At 50.4% G+C, this 18,031-nt stretch overlaps 2 pseudogenes across 2 annotated transcripts; one reads left to right on the top strand and one right to left on the bottom strand.

Moving 5' to 3' along the window:
• Positions 1 to 526: 526 nt before the first annotated feature.
• LOC311514561 (olfactory receptor 52R1-like) lies at positions 527 to 1,523 on the top strand (annotated as a pseudogene). The gene has a single exon. The product of its transcript is annotated as an olfactory receptor 52R1-like (transcript).
• An 11,696-nt stretch (positions 1,524 to 13,219) lies between these two features.
• Positions 13,220 to 18,031, bottom strand: LOC311514550 (olfactory receptor 52R1-like; annotated as a pseudogene). The gene is made up of 2 exons: positions 17,796 to 18,031; positions 13,220 to 14,008 (listed from the first exon to the last, which is right to left on the bottom strand). The product of its transcript is annotated as an olfactory receptor 52R1-like (transcript).

Raw genomic sequence — 18,031 nt, 5'->3', positions numbered from 1 at the left:
GTTTCCAAGGAGTTGCTATCAATGACCCTCAGGTCTTTTCCATGAGGTGAGTTCTAGTTGGGATGTTTCCCTCTGGTACATGTTTCCTCAAAGCTTTGTTTCTTTTTCAAACTTAGATTTTGAGCAGCCAAGTGAATGGGGAACTCCCTACAGCATGGACTTTCTAGCCTGGGTGTCATTGCTTTAAGGAATAATGATGGATAACCAGTATCCACACTTGTGTTTCTTGCTGGTGCCTATTAAGGTTTCCCAGACCATGTCATAGGGGAATTATTTTCGCATGGAGCACCATAAAATATGGAATTGGCATTAGTAGGGTCACTTGTTCTTAATTCATTTATCTGAATACTGAAAATGTCATTTTTTCAATGTGTGAGGAGTAACCAATCTACTTTGCCCTTCATAACAGCCCCCAGTAGCGCATGTAGTGTCTCATATTAACATTGTCTCTCCATCCAGGCATTTGTACTGCGACCATCACCCTAGAGTCTGGGCACATACAGGAAGTCAGAGGAACGTACAGTACATGCAGGAGACACCGTTCTGCATCAGATTTGGATACTTTCTCCTACTCCATGTCAGATTCCAACACAACCGACTTCACCAACCCCTCCACCTTCATCCTTCTGGGCATTCCTGGCCTGGAATGGGCTCATGCCTGGCTCTCCATCCCCTTCTGTGCCATGTATGCCATAGCCACCTTGGGGAACTTCACCATTCTATTTGTTGTGAAGAGGGAACTGAGCCTCCGTGCCCCCATGTACCATTTCCTCTGCATGCTGGCAGTCAGCAACCTGGTCCTGTCTACATCCATGCTGCCCAAAATGCTGACCATCTTCTGGTTCAATTCCAGGGAGATCAATTTCAGTGCCTGCCTCACCCAGATGTACTTCATTCACGGCTTCTCAGTGACGGAGTCTGGGATTCTCGTGGCCATGGCTTTTGATCGCTACGTGGCCATCTGTGATCCCCTGAGACATTCCACCATCTTGACAAACCCCGTGGTGGCCAAGATTGGCCTGGCTGTGGTGCTGCGTGGTGGCATGATCATACTGCCCTGTGCCTTGCTGGCGAGGCAGTGGCCATATTGCGAAACCAACATCATCCCCGATACCTACTGCACACATATAGCCGTGGTGAAGTTGGCTTGCGCTGATATCCGCATCAGTAGTTACTACGGCCTCTTTGTGCTATTCTGTGTGAAGGGTCTGGATATGTTTTTAGTTACATTGTCCTATACCCAGATCCTCAGGGCCATCTTCAGCCTCCCCACAAAGGATGCCCGGCTCAAGACTTTGGGGACCTGCAGTTCCCATCTCTGTTCCATCTTAGTCTTTTACATCCCAGCTGTCTTCTCCTCCCTCGCGTACCGGTCTGGCCAGAATGTGGCCCTGCATTTCCGTGTTCTCATTGGCAACTTGAATCTCCTGGTGCCCCCCGTGCTAAACCCCATCATCTACGGGGTGAGGACCAAACAGATCCGGGACAGGCTGCTCCAGCTCTTTATTCATAAAGACATCTAAATTTTTCCCTGGTACTCTGGCTCTCAGACCATCTGCATGCAGAGCTGGCTGGTGATATGGTGCTGGGCCCTCTTCCCTGAATCACTGACTGGACAGTCAGAATAACATTGAATCTTTTCCTGGCCTTAGTGTGCTGTGTGAGCATGAGAGACTGGGGAATCGGTCTGTGTACCACTCATTAACTCGTAGGGTTCCCATATTTCTAATTGCTTTTAACTGGACCCCTGAGGCTCTGCGCCCTGCCCCGCCTATTCCCTCAAGGCCCTGCCCCTTTTCCACTTCTTCCACCAAGGCCCTGCCACTGTTCTGCCTCTTCCTCCAAAGACCTACCCTTGATGCTCAGTGCTCTTCTCCCCAGCCCCAGCCACTCACTGCATCATCTCCACCTCTGTACCATGGCCCACCTTCAGCAGGTCCCCCTCTGCTCCAGGTCTGGGATGGGAGCTGCTTCTGCCTGACAAGTAGCCTGCAGTGGATGCAGTACTGGGGCTGACAGGACAATCAGGAGTGGAGAGGGAAGACAGGAAGACGCATAAAAGCAACTGAAGCAGGCGGGCGAGACTGTGCATCATGCAGCTTGAGGGCCCTAAAGCTCAGCTCCAAAGTCCCGAGGGAAGAGACCATTGTGTGGCTTATCTCTTTAGCTTTCAGCTCCCCCTTGTTCCTCCTGGCTGGGGGCCTCTAGCTGGCAGGGTAAGGACTGGGAGCCCTTTGCCCTGAGCCAGGCCTCGGGGGCAGGACAAGGGATCAGGTGTGAAGCTATAAGGAGAACAGCTGAGAGAGGCAGAAGGAGAAGCCCCTGTGTTAGCTGGGAAGGCGGGATGCTGGCCGGAGGCCGGGGTGGCTGCGGGAGCTCACAGGGAGGAGGATAAATGGCACATCTGCCATTAGCCGGGTATTTACACATGCACACGGCACCCTATCTGGAACTACAGGGCACCCATTGCCCAGGGGCTGAAGCTCAGTCTAACGTACGCTCTGCATGATGCTTTTGATCACTACATCTAGAAGCTCTTTAGCTAGCCTGCTAGGCAGCATTATCCCCATGCCATGGATGGACTGAGCCATGCAGGGGTAAAGTGATTTACCCAAGAGAACACAATGAGTCAGTGCCAGAGCTGAGAGTAGGAACCAGGAGTTCTGGCCCCCAGCACATTGCTCTGGCCATGAACTGGCATTGCTCCTCTGCTTTGTGTTAGATGCAGTGAGTTTATTTCTGTGTCATGATCAATGGCAACCCATTGAAAAAAGGCAGCTACACCTTGGGACTCAGCAAGGCATGCAGGGACCTGCCTATGAACAGAACTCTACGATTTTTCCATGCCACGTGCTGGGTGGCTTGCGGTTGGGACAAAGAAAGCACAGGCCACATGGCAAAAGGACAATAAAAGGCAGCATCATCATCTCTGTATGGTCTTCAGTCCGGCGTGTTCCTTCTGGAGGGACTTTGCTACAAACTGAAGCTCTGAACTAAGGACTGAATGACCCACATAGCTGTGGATGTACTCCAGAGACTTGATTTGAACCTGCTGTTTATTTGATCACTGCTACAAGCCTGAACCAAGAACTTTGCCATTACGGTGTGTCATTGATTCCATTTAACCAATTCTAGCCCTCATCTATATTTCTTTCGTTTTATGAATAAACCTTTGGATTTTAGATTCTAAAGGATTGTCAACAGTGTGATTTGTCAGTAAGATCTGACTTGTATAGTGACCTGGGTCTGGGGCTTGGTCCTTTGAGATCGGGAGAACCTTTTTCTTTTCCTGGAGTATTGGTTTTTATCATAAATATAAAGGGAAGGGTAAACACCTTTAAATCCCTTCTGGCCAGAGGAAAAACCCTTTCACCTGTAAAGGATTAAGAAGCTAGGATAACCTCACTGGCACCTGACCAAAATGACCAATGAGGAGACAAGATACTTTCAAAGCTAGAGGGGGGGAAGAAGAAAAGGTTCTCTCTGTCTGTGTGATGCTTTTGTCGGGGACAGAACAGGAATGGAGTCTTAGAACTTAGTAAGTAATCTAGCTAGAGATGTGTTAGATACTGATTCCTTTAAATGGCTGAGAAAATAAGCTGTGCTGAATGGAATGGATATTCCTGTGTTTGTGTCTTTTTGACTTTTTGCCCAGAGGGTTTCTTTCTGTTTTGAATCTGATTACCCTGTAAAGTATTTACCATCCTGCTTTTACAGAGGTGATTCTTTTACTTTTTCTTCAATTAAAATTCTTCTTTTAAGAATCTGATTGCTTTTTCATTGTTCTTAAGATCCAAGGGTTTGGGTCAGTGTTCACTTATGCAAATTGGTGAGGATTTTTATCTAGCCTTCCCCAGGAAAGGGGGTGCAGGGTTTGGGGAGGATTTTGTGGGGAAAGAGGTTTTCAGGCAGGCTCTTTGTTACACGCTTGGTGGTGGCAGCAATAAAGTCCAAGGGCAAAAGGTAAAATAGTTTGTACCTTGGGGAAGTTAACCTAAGCTGGTAAAAATAAGCTTGGGGGGGGGGGGTTCATGCAGGTCCCCACCTCTGTACCCTAGAGTTCAGAGTGGGGAAGGAACCTTGACAGTTTCCATAACCATTCATCCCTACAAGAAGTGACACTGGTGGTGATACTTGGAAACTGGAGTATATAAGGGAATTGCTTGTATGACTTATGGTTTGCCAGTGTGGTGAGACGGAAGTCCTCTCTGTTTGGCTGGTTTGGTTTGCCTTAGTAATAAAGGCCACCCAGCCTTGGGCTGTAACTGCCCTGCTCTAAACAATTTGTCCTGAACTGATACTCTCAGTTGTATCTCACCAGAGGCCGCATCGTTACACCCTGTGAAGTCAAAATACCCAAAGCAGCATAGAGCTGGGCTCTCTCCTTGGCTGACTGGGGGCAAGTTATTCCAGCCAAGATTTTCAAAAGTGACTAATCATGTGGGATGTCTCTGGCTTCGACTGCAGAACTTGACACACACACACACACACACACACACACACGCCCCCAGGACTCCTCATCAGAGGGTGGCTGCTCAGCCGTTTCTGAAAAGATCACCATTGAAGGTATCTCAAGTAGTGCCCCCCAAATGGAGACCCCTCAAAAATCACGAGTTCCCTGTGTGTGCCTCGGTTTCCTCTGCCATGAAAAAGGAGATTCTCATGCTTTCCCGCACCACAGCGGGAGTGTAGCACCATGAAGGTGCATAGAGCATTTCAGAACTGTGGGTGGAAGGTGCTATCCATGGGCAAAGCAAATGTAACCCCAACGGAGTTTACCTAGGTCCCTGGGGTTCCCTGTGTGAGTAGCTCAGAGAGGTGCATTCAGTTGGGAGGGAGGGGAAGACAAGGCAGACCCAGAGTCTGCTCAGCAACCCAAAGGGAGTGAGATGCCCTCCCCTGGGAGCTCAGGAGTGGGGGGACGTGATTTTGGGAGCTGTCTGGAGCCCGCTAGGGAAAAGGCAGGACTGGCTATGGGGGGATGGTGAGTTCCAGGCCTGCATGCAGGGTTCCCCCTGAGAACTGGCCTCTGAGGACCTGAAAGCAAAATCCCCCAGCTTGAGCCTTTCCTGTTCCAAGGCTGAGAGGGCCAATCAGTCAATGACTCAGTGAGGACATCAATAAAGTAGCTTCATGTTGTCATGGATCCACAGGTCTGGTGCTCTTGAACAGCTCCGGAACAGCCCCTGGAACAGTGTGGCAGCCCCCTTAAGGTCACATTATCCCACTATGGTCAGCCACCTGACTTCACTGCCTCCTGGGACTGAACCTCGGAGCCTTCAGCCCCCCGCTTTCCACCGTGAGCTCCCCTCAGCCAGTCCACCTGGGTTGGACACCTGAGAGAGACTCGAACACCCGAAGGAAGCAATGCACTCCCCACTTCAGGCTCTGCAGTGACGTTCAGCCAGCACTGTGAACAGCAGTCGGGTTTATTCGGTGCCTGGAACACAGGGTAGAAAGCCCTTGGCGGGAGCAGAGAGAACAGAAAGCTACAGCGTGGTCCATTTTGGTCAGCCCAGAGCCCTCTGACCCCTCTTCAGTCCCAGTTCAGGAGAGTCTGCTGCTCCCAGCAGCACACACTTAACAACCCCCACCTGGCCCCTCCTCAGTCCTTTGTTCTCCAGCTGATCAAACATGATTGGCCTCCTGCGGGGGGGAGGGGCATCCATGGTTGTTAGTTGCTAGGTAACAAATGACTGGACAATTGGAGTGGCCATTGTCTTCTCAGACTCATGGAAATGGGGCCCAAGACTCAGAGAGCCAGGTGTTCATCACACCTGTATCTCTGCAGAGAGTAAAACTTCTCTCACCACCTAGTTAACTATGCAGCATGGAGGGGAACCTAGACCTCCCCCACGGCAACTTGAGACCATTACTCCTCGTTCTGTCATCTGCTACCATTGAGAACAGTCTAGAGCCATCCTCTTTGGAACCCCCTTTCAGGTAGTTGAAAGCAGCTATCAAATCCCCCCTCATTCTTCTCTTCCGCAGACTAAACAATCCCAGCTCCCTCAGCCTCTCCTCATAAGTCATGTGTTCCAGACCCCTAAACATTTTTGCTGCCCTCTGCTGGACTCTTTCCAATTTCTCCACATCCTGCTTGTAGTGTGGGGCCCAAAACTGGACACAGTACTCCAGATGAGGCCTCACCAATGCCAAATAGAGGGGAATGTTCTCAGTGGTACCAGATGACAGAACGAGGAGTAATGGTCTCAAGTTGCAGTAGGGGAGGCTTAGGTTGGATATTAGGAAACAATAGTTCACTAGGAGGGTGGTGAAGCACTGGAATGGGTTCCCTAAGGAGGTGGTGGAATCTTCTTCCTTAGAGGTTTTTAAGGTCAGGCTTGAAAAAGCCCTGGATGGAATGATTTAGTTGGGGATTGGTCCTGCTTTGAGCAGAGGGTTGGACTAGATGACCTCCTGAGGTCTCTTCCAACCCTGATGACATAATAAAAAGGGAAGGGTAACCACCTTTCTGTGTGCAGTGCTACACAGTCTCTCCTGGCCAGAAGCAAAACCCTTTCATCTGTAAAGGGTTAAGAAGCTAAGGTGACCTTGCTGGCACCTGACCCCAAATGACCAATGAGGAGACAAGAAACTTTCAAATCTGGAGGAAGGGGGTGAACAAAGGGTTTGTCTGTCTGTGTGATACTTTTGCTGGGAACAGATCAGGAATGCAGCCTTACAACTCCTGTAAAGTTAGTAAGTAATCTAGCTAGAAATGCGTTAGATTTCCTTTAATGTTTAATGGTTTAAAGGTAAAATAAGCTGTGCTGGATGGAATGTATATTGCTGTTTTTGTGTCTTTTTGTAACCTAACATTTTGCCTAGAGGGATTCTCTATGTTTTGAATCTCATTATTTTATAAGGTATTTACCATCCTGATTTTACAGAGGTGATTCTTTTACCTTTTCTTTAATTAAAATTCTTCTTTGAAGAATCTGATAGATTTTTCTTTGTTCTTAAGATCCAAGGGTTTGGGTCTGTGTTCACCTGTACCAATTGGTGATGATTCTTATCAAGCCTTCCCCAGGAAAGGGGGTGTAGGGCTTGGGGGGATATTTTGGGGGAAGACGTCTCCAAGTGGGCTCTTTCCCTTTTCTTTGTTTAAAAAGCTTGGTGGTGGCACCATACGGTTCAAGGACAAGGCAAAGTTTGTACCTTGGGCAAGTTTTTAACCTAAGCTGGTAAAAATAAGCTTAGGGGGTCTTTCATGCAGGTCCCCACATCTAGAGTTCAGAGTGGGGAAGGAACCTTCACACCTGATATTCTATGATTCTATGAATGATCACATCCCTCAATCTGCTGGCAATGCTCGTACTTATACAACCCAAAATGCTGTTAGCCTTCTTGACAACAAGGGCACACTGTTAACTTTTATCCACCTTCTCGTCCACTGTAACCCCTAGGTCCTTTTCTGCAGAACTGCTGCCGAGCCATTCGGTCCCTAGTCTGTAGCGATGCATTGGGTTCTTCCGTCCTAAGTGCAGGACTCTGCACTTGTCCTTATTGAACCTCATCAGATTTTTTTTGGCCCAATCCTCTAATTTCTCTAGGTCCCTCTGTAGGCTATCCCTTCCCTCCTATCCCGCAAGCACTTTAGACAAACTGACTGGTAAAGGCAAAGCATAAAAATAAGTCTATTAACTACAGAAAGGTGGATTTTAAGTGATTCTAAGTGTTAGGCCCAGAGGTCAGAGTTGGCTGCTGCCTCGCCCCTCGAGTCCCCTTTTGCCCCTGGGACCAGGGCCTCGAGTATTTCAAGCCCAGTCTAGCTAGCGAGGAATTCTCTGGGTGCACCCAGAGACTTTGAGCGAGGTCCCAGAGACCCCTGATCCCTTGGCCTGCCAGATCCACTTACTGGCATGGTGAGGGGGATGAGCCTTGGGTCAGTCTGCTTCCAATGTCTCCACGCCCCCTTTCTGGAGAACTGCTCCCAGGGGCTTCAGGCCATGGATTGTATGTGTGTGTGTGTGTGGGGGGGGGTCCATATTCCCTACCTCCCCACTGCACGCTGCATCATTGTTGGCCACAGTCCAGCCCTTAGTAAATAATTTGTGTGGCTACCGTGCTGGGGACCAAGGGACTGAGAAAGGAGAACATTGTACAGTTCATTGCATGTGCTTTCAGATGATTTGAGCTCAGTTAAACTCAGCCCCTTGGGGCAGGGTTTGTGGGTCTGTACAGCGCCTAGCACAGTGGGGTCCAGGGGCCTGCCTGGAGCTCCTACACCCTACAATAGTAAAGATTCATTCCCCAATGCGCTCCCATTGCTCTGTGGTGCCCAGCAGCACAGAGCAGCCGGGAAGCAGGCTGTGTTCCTCCCATACCAGAGCATCCCCATGAGGCAGTGTTGTCCATCCCCTGTAATGCAGTACTTGGCTCTCCAGCTGGATCTCTCTGGAGCCCCACCCCACCCAGGACATTATTGTCCTTCATGTCCTTCCCCAGGATTAAAACCCAGATAACAGACCAGAAAGTCTCCTGCTCCACCTGGGGTCTTACTTCAGCACCAGGCTCTTCACCCAGTGACTTCCAAAGGAGAGATCCCACCAGCTCTCAGCATCTCCTCTGCTTCCCCTTTGTCCTCTGCCAGACCATCAGTACGTGCCATGGCTCTCAAGTCCTGTCCCTCCCTATGACCCTCCTGCAGCTGGTTCCTCTCCTCTCCCACATGTGTGGGTCCTTCTTCCACCTCTCCACCTAGAAGAGGGGTTCCACCTACTGTGAAGACGACCAGCATGGACCCACCCAGCTCCTCCCCAACCGGGGTGGTTACTGACCTGAGCCTGACACCTCTTCCAGAGCAGCCAGGCAGGCTAACTGCTCACTCAGGCTCCCGTTAACCCATCATTGGCTGAAGCGGCTGGGGACGGGGTGTTATATGCCCATCATATGGGCTTTGCTGCTGCTCAGGGTCTCCAGAGTAATGCCATTGAGAGTCAGCAGCAGGAGGAGCAGCGGGCTCAACGGGTAGTGATCAATGGCTCCATGTCTAGTTGGCATCCGGTATCAAGTGGAGTGCCCCAAGGGTCGGTCCTGGGGCCAGTTTTGTTCAATATCTTCATAAATGATCTGGAGGATTGCACTCTCAGCAAATTTGCGGATGATACTAAACTAGGAGGAGAGGTAGATACGGTGGCAGGTAGGGACAGGATACAGAGGGACCTAGATAAATTGGAGGGTTGGACCAAAAGAAATCTGATGAGGTTCAACAAGGATAAATGCAGGGTCCTGCACTTAGGACGGAAGAACCCAATGCACCGCTACCGACTAGGGACCGAATGGCTAGGCAGCAGTTCTGCAGAAAAGGACCTAGGGGTGACAGTGGACGAGAAGCTGGATATGAGTCAGCAGTGTGCCCTTGTTGCCAAGAAGGCCAATGGCATTTTGGGATGTATAAGTAGGGGCATAGCCAGCAGATCGAGGGATGTGATCGTTCCCCTCTCTTCGACATTGGTGAGGCCTCATCTGGAGTACTGTGTCCAGTTTTGGGCCCCACACTACAAGAAGGATGTGGAAAAATTGGAGAGAGTCCAGCGAAGGGCAACAAAAATGATTAGGGGACTGGAACACATGACTTATGAGGAGAGGCTGAGGGAACTGGGATTGTTTAGTCTGCAGAAGAGAAGAATGAGGGGGGATTTGATAGCTGCTTTCAACTCCCTGAAAGGGGGTTCCAAAGAGGATGGCTCTAGACTGTTCTCAATGGTAGCAGATGACAGAACGAGGAGTAATGGTCTCAAGTTGCAGTGGGGGAGGTTTAGATTGGATATTCGGAAAAACTTTTTCACTAAGAGGGTGGTGAAACACTGGAATGCGTTACCTAGGGAGGTGGTAGAATCTCCTTCCTTAGAGGTTTTTAAGGTCAGGCTTGACAAAGCCCTGGCTGGGATGATTTAACTGGGAATTGGTCCTGCTTCGAGCAGGGGGTTGGACTAGATGACCTTCAGGGGTCCCTTCCAACCCTGAGATTCTATGATTCTATGCTAATATTTCACATGCATCGCCCAAATGCCAGCCCGGCCAGCCATCCAATTCCCAGTGGGGAGATCAGGAGCCCATCACCAACCCCATGCTGACTCCTGTCCTGGGACGGTCTCTGCAGAGCACCACTGAGAATGTCATCTCCTGCCCGGACACCACTTCTCCCTCCCAGTCTGTCTCCACTGGGGGAGGCCTTTAAACTAGGTTCACCAGGGGAAGGAGACCAAAGCAACTCCTGTCTCAGAGCTGACAACATCACTGCACCTAATATAACCCTTCGCTGGTGTTTCTCCATAAAGGGCAGCATGCGAGGTCATGGCTGAAAGCTGGTAACTAACTTACATCCCTATGAGATGTGTGCGGGGCCGATAGTCCAGGGCTAGTGTAACTATGTTGAGAATCGTGGCCCCATGGCCTTGAAGTGAAAGCGAGTCACGTGGCGAGAGCCCGGTGGAAACCATCACAAACAAGCTATAATCATCGAAGCCACGTGGCGGGAGAAAGGCATGTTACCGCAGACAGAGGCTGCCCCGTCTGTGAACAAAGACAAAAGACTGATTCAGTCTGTCCTGGGGTGGAGGGAGACATTCTGCTCCCGTTCACTGAGGAGGTAGCTAGGGAAAGTTTGCGTCCCGGCTCCCTGGGGCCAGCAAACACTGCAAGAGACTGACCTTTGGAGTGAAGCCCTGTGATCAGCGAGGAAAGGGGACTATTCACAGGCCTTGGCCCTAGGTGACATTTTCTGACTGTGTTTTGTACGTGGCCATTTAACTCTCTTCCTTCAATACCTTTCCTTTTGTTTCCAACTGGACTCAGGGCCGGGCCTGGGACAGGTGCTGGGCTGCAGGCTGAGAACCACAGCGCCCCGCGCCCTGAAATCGCCCACAGTCCCCGATGCCCAGCGCCCCCGTCCAGAGCGGGGCCAGCACTGGAATCCGGGGTGTGGGCTGGGCAGCGGGACTACACCACTGCGGCTGCGCCGGGCCGGGCATCAGCGGGGACGTGGACCCCGCACCTGCCACCGTGCGGGGCCGGGCAGCAGTGAGGACCCGAACCTGCCACCGCCACCACCACCGTGCGGGGCCCTGACCCTGAACCCACCATCTAACCCCTCTCAGAAATGCGGGCAGCCTCCTCTCCTTGATAACCATCCGGTACTTCGCCTTGCTGAGATCCGCCAGGTGCGGGAGGAGGGATGGGAGTGTGCCCGGAGTAGGAAACTATCCGCCCCCACACCGCCCGATTCCTAGTTCTGCGCTGGGGAGCAGCCAGCCTCCTCTGCTGCCCCCTGCCCCCTCCCGCCAGGCTGTGGGGTGGAAGCTCTTCAGTGGCTCTGTTCCTGTGCAAGCCCTACCAGGGTCACCCCCTCGCTGGAGTGCTGTACAGCGCACAGCGACACCTAGTGGCTGAATCATATACTGCAAGTGAACATAATTACAGGGGCTGGTTCTGAGCAAATGCTATAGGTAGTTTCCATCTCTTGTTTATTTGTTAACCCCTATGTCCATATGGAAAATGTAACAAGTGGCCCAGGAAGGCCTTGTGGATGCTGAGCAGCTGTGAAAGTCAGGATGCTTTGGGTTCCTAAACATACATGGATGTGCACCTGGCCCAGGATCCTGTCTCTGACAGTGGCTGGTTAGGTTAAAATTTTTAATTTATATTCTTACTTTGTTACCTACTTTGCAGAGAGAGAGAGAGAGAGCCTGTCAAGACTCCTGGTTTCTATCTGAGCTCTGGGGGAGGGAGTGGGGTCTAGAGAATTACAGCAAGGGGCAGAGACATTTGGGATCTATATAAGAACAGCTGAATGGCCATACTGGGTAGCTGCAGTTACATGAATGCTTTCACTAGCCACTCATGAACCACCAATACAGAGGCTCCAGCTACTTCCCCCCAGCTGCCAAGCCTAGGACTTCTACCTTCTTGGCCTGGTCAAGAGCCTGACCAGTGTAATTTTATTACCCAGTCCACCCCTCTCTCAATGTGGAGAGAACATTGCACCAGCCCCAGTTTATGAGCAGATTTCCTTTTTCCATTTCAAACAACACACTGTATTAACAAAAACAACGAGGAGTCCGGTGGCACCTTAAAGACTAAGAGATTTATTTAGGCATAAGCTCTTGTGGATAAAAAACCCACTTCTTTAAATGCATGGAGTGAAAATTACCAATGCAGCCTGGACAGTTATCTCACCAGCTGGTGCTCCATCTCGTTCCCTTCCTGCGGTGCGGTTGCATCCAGCTGCAGAGTTAACGGAACCCTCATCCACCTCCCAGAGGTTTCTAGGATTCAATCACCATCTTTGGGCTCCCCTCTGGGACACACCTCCCTATGATCCCGAGAGTGGAAAGAGTCCCTGGTTCATCTGTGACAGGCTTGCAGCTAACATCTGAAACAGCCGTCTCAATGAAAGGCAATATGCTCTCTTCCCTTTCTGAGGAAACACCGCCTTCAGCGGCAGGGCAGGAGCCAGCCTAAGCCGCCCCTGCCCTGAGAAATATGCAGTTTCTCACTGCTGCGGAGGACTAAAGAAGACTTTCTCCCATTCCCTCAGCAGTTTCTGGGCCTTTACCATTAACAGCCGGAGCTACACGGAAGAAATAATTGCCAATTAGCATATCAATAGAATTATTATCTACTACGCCCGCTAATAATACACCTTACAAACCCTCGGTTTCTATGTGCACTTTAGCCAACGGTACAGGGTTTTGTAACCTCCTACTAATAAAAGCTGTGAAATCTGTCCTGGCAGCGTGTTACCTTCTTGCACTATACTCTGCCTAACCACACAAATCACGGTATCTTCCCACCCAAGGTGTTTCCTGCCAATAACGCTGATTTTACTACCCAGTATAAGTGACAGGTGCCTGAGGGGCTTCTGTGCTCAGGGTCCCAGCATTCCCATGGGCTACCTGCTTCCTCCCAGCACAGGGCATTCATTCCCCAGGTGGCCAGTGGAATTGCAATAACAGCACCTTCTGGGTTCTTCTATTTTTACAGGAGATTTGGGTCCAGTTACCAGCAATTACAAAGACGGCAACCCTATGAGTTCATGAGTTGTAAACAGACTGATTCCCCAGTTTGTCACACTAATACAGTACACTCAGGTCAGGAAAGGATTTCATGTCTCTTTATCCAGTAAGTGATTCAGGGCAGAGGGTCTGGCACCATATCACCAGCCAGTTCAGTATGGAGCTCTGTCTGAAAGTGAGAGCACCAGGAGAAAACTTTAGGTCCCTCTATGAGTAAAGAGCCAGAGCAGCCTGTCATGGATCTGTTTGGTCCTCACCCCATAAATGATGGGGTTTAGCATGGGGGGCACCAGGAGGTACACGTTGGCCATGAGAATGTGGAAATGCAGGGGCACATTGCGGCCAAACCACTCCGTGAGGAAAGAGAAGAGAGCTGGGACATAAAAGATGGGACACACAGATGAGACATGCAAGTCCCAAAAGTCTTGACCCGGGAGTCCTTTGTGGGGCGGCTGAAGATGGCCCTGAGGATCTGGATATAGGACACGGTGATCAAAAGCATATCCAGACACATCCCAGAGAATAGCAAAAAGAGGCCATAGTAAACACTGACGCGAAAGTCGGTGCAGGCCTGCTTCATGACGGCCATGTGCTCGCAGTATGTGTGGGGGATGATGTCGGTTCTGCAATATGGCCACTGCCTTGCCAGGAAGGGATAGAGCAGTACAAATATGCTGCTGCACAGAAACACAGCCAGGCCGATCTTGGCCACCATGGCATTTGTCAGGATGGTGGAATGTCTCAGGGGATGGCAGATGGCCACGTAGCGTCCAAAGCCATGGCCACGAAGATCCCAGACTCCATCCCTGAGAAGCAGTGAATGAAAGTACATCTGGGTGAGGCAGGCACTGAAATCGATCTCCCTGGAATTGAACCAGAAGATGCTCAGTGTTTTGGGCAAGATGGACGTGGACAGGATCAGGTCGGTGATGGCCAGCATGCAGAGGAAATAGTACATGGGCTCATGGAGGCTCGGCTCCCTCTTACTATGGTTAAGTTCCCCAATACAGCTATGGTGTACATTACTCAGAAGGGGATGGAGATCCAGAGATGGGCCATCTCCAAGCCAGGAATGCCCAGCAATATGAAGGTGGAGGGGTTGGTGAAGTTGGATGTGTTGGAATGTTACTTTGGGGTACAACATTTCAGAGCAATATATCTCTGAGATCTAATTTTGTATTTTTATGTAAGACATAGACCCATGTTCTGAAAAAGACTACATTCTGCTCTGTAGCACAGGAGGAAAGAAAGCCGAGGTACAGAGTAAAAGAAAAGGAAAGAGTGTTTTCCCTGCTACCCATGACACGCGTAATACCTGACCCCCTGAAAATGTCCCTCTCACTTTCCTTGTTCCTTGTTCAGTGAGCGTCAACTGCACTTTCTCTTTGTCAGACCTCACCCTCACACACGTTACGGGATCAACAGACCTTTTGCCACAGTATCTGGGGAGCTATTTTTCCAGTCAGTCATCATCATCTTCATGGCAAATCCCAGAGAAACGTAGCCTCCGTGCAAACTGAGCGCTGTCTGGATCAATCTCTGGAAAGATGTTCAAGGTGGTCAGGTTGTATATTCGCGCAGTGGCAGTCTTATTCTGCCACCAAAATTTGGCACAAACTGATCACTGGCCTTGCAGTGGCATTCCTCAGTATGCCTACTTCAGAATTCCTGGTCTTTCACTCTAGTAATGTGTCCCCAGCTTGAGAGCTGGAGTACCCGTTGTTCTGTAGATCTGCAGCTTTGTAGCAAGTCTGCTTCCATGAAATTCCCACAAAGTCTGCAGAAGGGAAGAGGGCAGCAGCTGCTACTCTACGAGCGCCCACATCATTCAAGCAGCATCCAGCCCTGTCTATGAAGCTGCTACCTGCCCAGCAATCCCTCCAGACAAGTTAATACCAATGCCGGTTGCAATTTGCAACTGCAGGTTGCTTGATGGTAATGGCCAGGGTAGTTTTACCTAGATTAATAACCGGAGTAATGCGTACTGCATTCATGCCCAGCCAGATCATCTCTCAGATGCAGCGATTCACACCTCAGAGATACACCTGCAATGGCCACTGAAATCGATGGAATAACAGCCCCTTAAGCATTTGTAAATGGCAACTAGGATTGTATGCACATTAGAAGTTGCAGATAGAGGGAGACCATTCTGAGGAGCACTTTTCAAGAAAGAGCCAAATCATCTCCCTGACCGAAAACCAGCACTGTCAGGTTCAGGAAACATTTTCTTCAGGGATTCTGTCTGGATTAGTCCGGAAACCGGAGTACTCAGGGAAAAACTGAGGGCAGAAGAGAAATGGCCACATTTGGGTGAAGATAACATCTTGTGGACACCTCCCTGCCCAGACCCACTCCCCTTCCACACACAGTTCCCTAGCATCTGTGTAGCAGCTCCCGCAAGTGGACACCCATCAGGTAGGTGTGTTTGGGTCCCACACCCTGGACCCATGTGCTTTTGTGTCAGAGCAGCATTCAGGCCCTGTCTCTGGCTCTACTTTTTAACAGCCACTCTCGGGGTGCAGTTTCCATTCTAGTGCCTCCCTCTGGAAGTGGAGACCTGCACTCCAAGGTCCTGAGACTAGTTTTGGCTGAGCTCCCCCAGCTCTCCAATTGCTTCAGCACACCCTTCCCAGAACTCCCACTTGCGCTCATTCTGTTTCCAGTTTCTCTATTTCAGGGTACATGATTCCTAAAGCAAACACACCCAGGCCTTGCAAAAGGGGTTGCTAAAACAATTCCTCTACTTTAGACAGCACAGGAGATACCCAGATCCAGGTAAACATAATACAACACCTCTACGCCATTCCTTCCCTCTGTGTCCTCACCACCCTGGAGCATTCTTTGAGATTTTGTCCGAGCCCTCTGGGTGTCTGGCCACCTCCTGAAACTCAGGGCTTCTCCTCCCGTTGGAGTCTGTCTCTCTGTTGCAGCCACAGCCCTGCAACCAAAGAGTCCCCTCTGCCACCTGTGTGCCTCTCTCCTGACCCAGCTTCTTCTCGCTCATCCAGTCTCTGTGTTTTTAAAGGGCTGGACCAATACCTTCTCATTGTGTTCCCTCTTCTGGGGAGTTTCCACTTCTTCCATGCCAACCCCTCTTCAGAGAAGTTGGGGAAAATTGGCTTTATGTAGAATGCAGTTAATGCTTGCTTTTGTCCAGGTGAGATCTTACTAGGTGCTGTTAGTCTTTAATAACCAAACTATGTATAGACAGATGCTTCTCCCCAGCCTCCTGCCCCTGAGGACAAGAAGCGTGAGTGAAGAGTACAGTAAAAGCCCAAAGACATAAGGATACAGACGGTTCATAGAATCAAACATGAGTTAATAGGGTTTCCACCGGTCTGGGTTTGCTCAGACAGTGGTGTTTTTGGCTTCTGTGTCCAGGTGCCATTAAGGGCTTCCAAATACCCAGGTTTCAAACAGAAATTCTGGTCAAAATGGGGACTGGTGTCTGGTTACTGCAGGATGGAGAGAGGCATCAGCTCATTAACCCACAGCAGCCCTTGCTCAGCTGTGGCCACTTCCTACCTGCAGGCAGGCTCCTTGTCAGGCTGCAACACCTCCCGTCCCAGCCATGGAGCAGAGGGAGCCCAGGTTGGGGAGAAAGGTGGAGATTATCCCGCGAGTGCAGGGATGAGGAGAGAAGAGGGATGGGCCTAGAGAGAAAAAATGGAGAAGCCTGTGGGGGCACAAGGGAAGAGGCACAAAAATGGGTTGGGCCTTGAGGGAAAATGTGGAGCAGGGGTGGGGTTTGGGGGAAATCAGCAAGGCAGAGTTGGGTCCTCAGGGGTCCAGTTGCCATCAATTAGAATGATGCCAACCCTAAGAGTTACAAAGCTGTACGAAGAATGAATCCTCAGTTTGTCATGCGGAGACACGAGGGTAAGGTGAGGAAAGGGTTTAATGTCTATTTAACTGTCCATTCAGCGATTCAGGGAAGAGGGCCTAGCATCATGTCACCAGCCAGTTCTGCAAAGAGCTTGATCTGAGAGCCAAAGCAACAGGAAAACACTTTAGGTCCCTTTATGAGTGAAGAGCCAGAGCAGCCTGTCCCGGATCTGTTTGGTCCTCACACCATAGATGATGGGGTTTAGCATGGGGGGCAACAGGAGATACATGTTGCCAATGAGAACATGAAAATGTAGGGGCACATTGTGGCCAAAACGGTAATTCAGGAAGGAGAAGAGACATGAGATGTAAAAGAATAAGATGGCACAGAGGTGGGAGCCGCAGGTCCCAAAAGTTTTGAGCCGGGCATCCTTTGTGGGGAGGCTGAAGACAGCCTTGAGGATCTGGACATAGGACACAGCGATAAAAATCGCATCCACACAGGTCACGCAGAATAGCACAAAGAGGCCGTAGTAACTAGTGACCCGGGTATCAGCACAGGCCAGCTTCATCACAGCCATGTGTTCACAGTGCGTGTGGAGAATGATGTTGGTTCTGCAATATGGCCACTGCCTTGCCAGGAGGAAAGAGGGCAGTATGATCATGCCACCGCGCAGCACCATGGCTAGGCCGATCTTGGCCACCATGGAGTTTCTCAGGATGGTGGAATGTCTCAGGGGATGGCAGATGGCGACGTAACGATCCAAAGCCATGGCCACAAAGATCCCAGACTCCACCACTACAAAGCAGTGAAGGAAGTACATCTGGGTGAGGCAGGCACTGAAATCTATTTAGCTGAAATTGAACCAGAAGATGCTCAGCGTTTTGGGCAGGATGGACGTAGACAGGACCAGGTCGGTGACAGCCAGCATGCAGAGGAAATATTACATGGGCCCATGCAAGCTCGGCTCCATCTTTAGGATGGACTGGATGGTGAAGTTCCCCAAGACGGCTACGGCGTACATAGCATAGAAGGGAATGGAGATCCAGACGTGGGCTGCCTCCAGGCCAGGAATGCCCAGCAGGATGAAGGTGGAGGGGTTGGTGAAGTGGGTTCTGTTGGAATCTGACATGGAGTAGGAGAGAAGGTGTCCAACTCTGAAGCAGACCGGTGTCTCCTGCAT

The sequence above is a fragment of the Lepidochelys olivacea genome, assembly GCF_965140295.1.
Source record: "Lepidochelys olivacea isolate rLepOli2 genome assembly, chromosome: 1".
Taxonomy (NCBI): domain Eukaryota; kingdom Metazoa; phylum Chordata; order Testudines; family Cheloniidae; genus Lepidochelys; species Lepidochelys olivacea.
The sequence above is the reverse complement of the archived record's forward strand: the minus strand, read 5'-3'. Positions and strand labels throughout refer to the sequence as shown.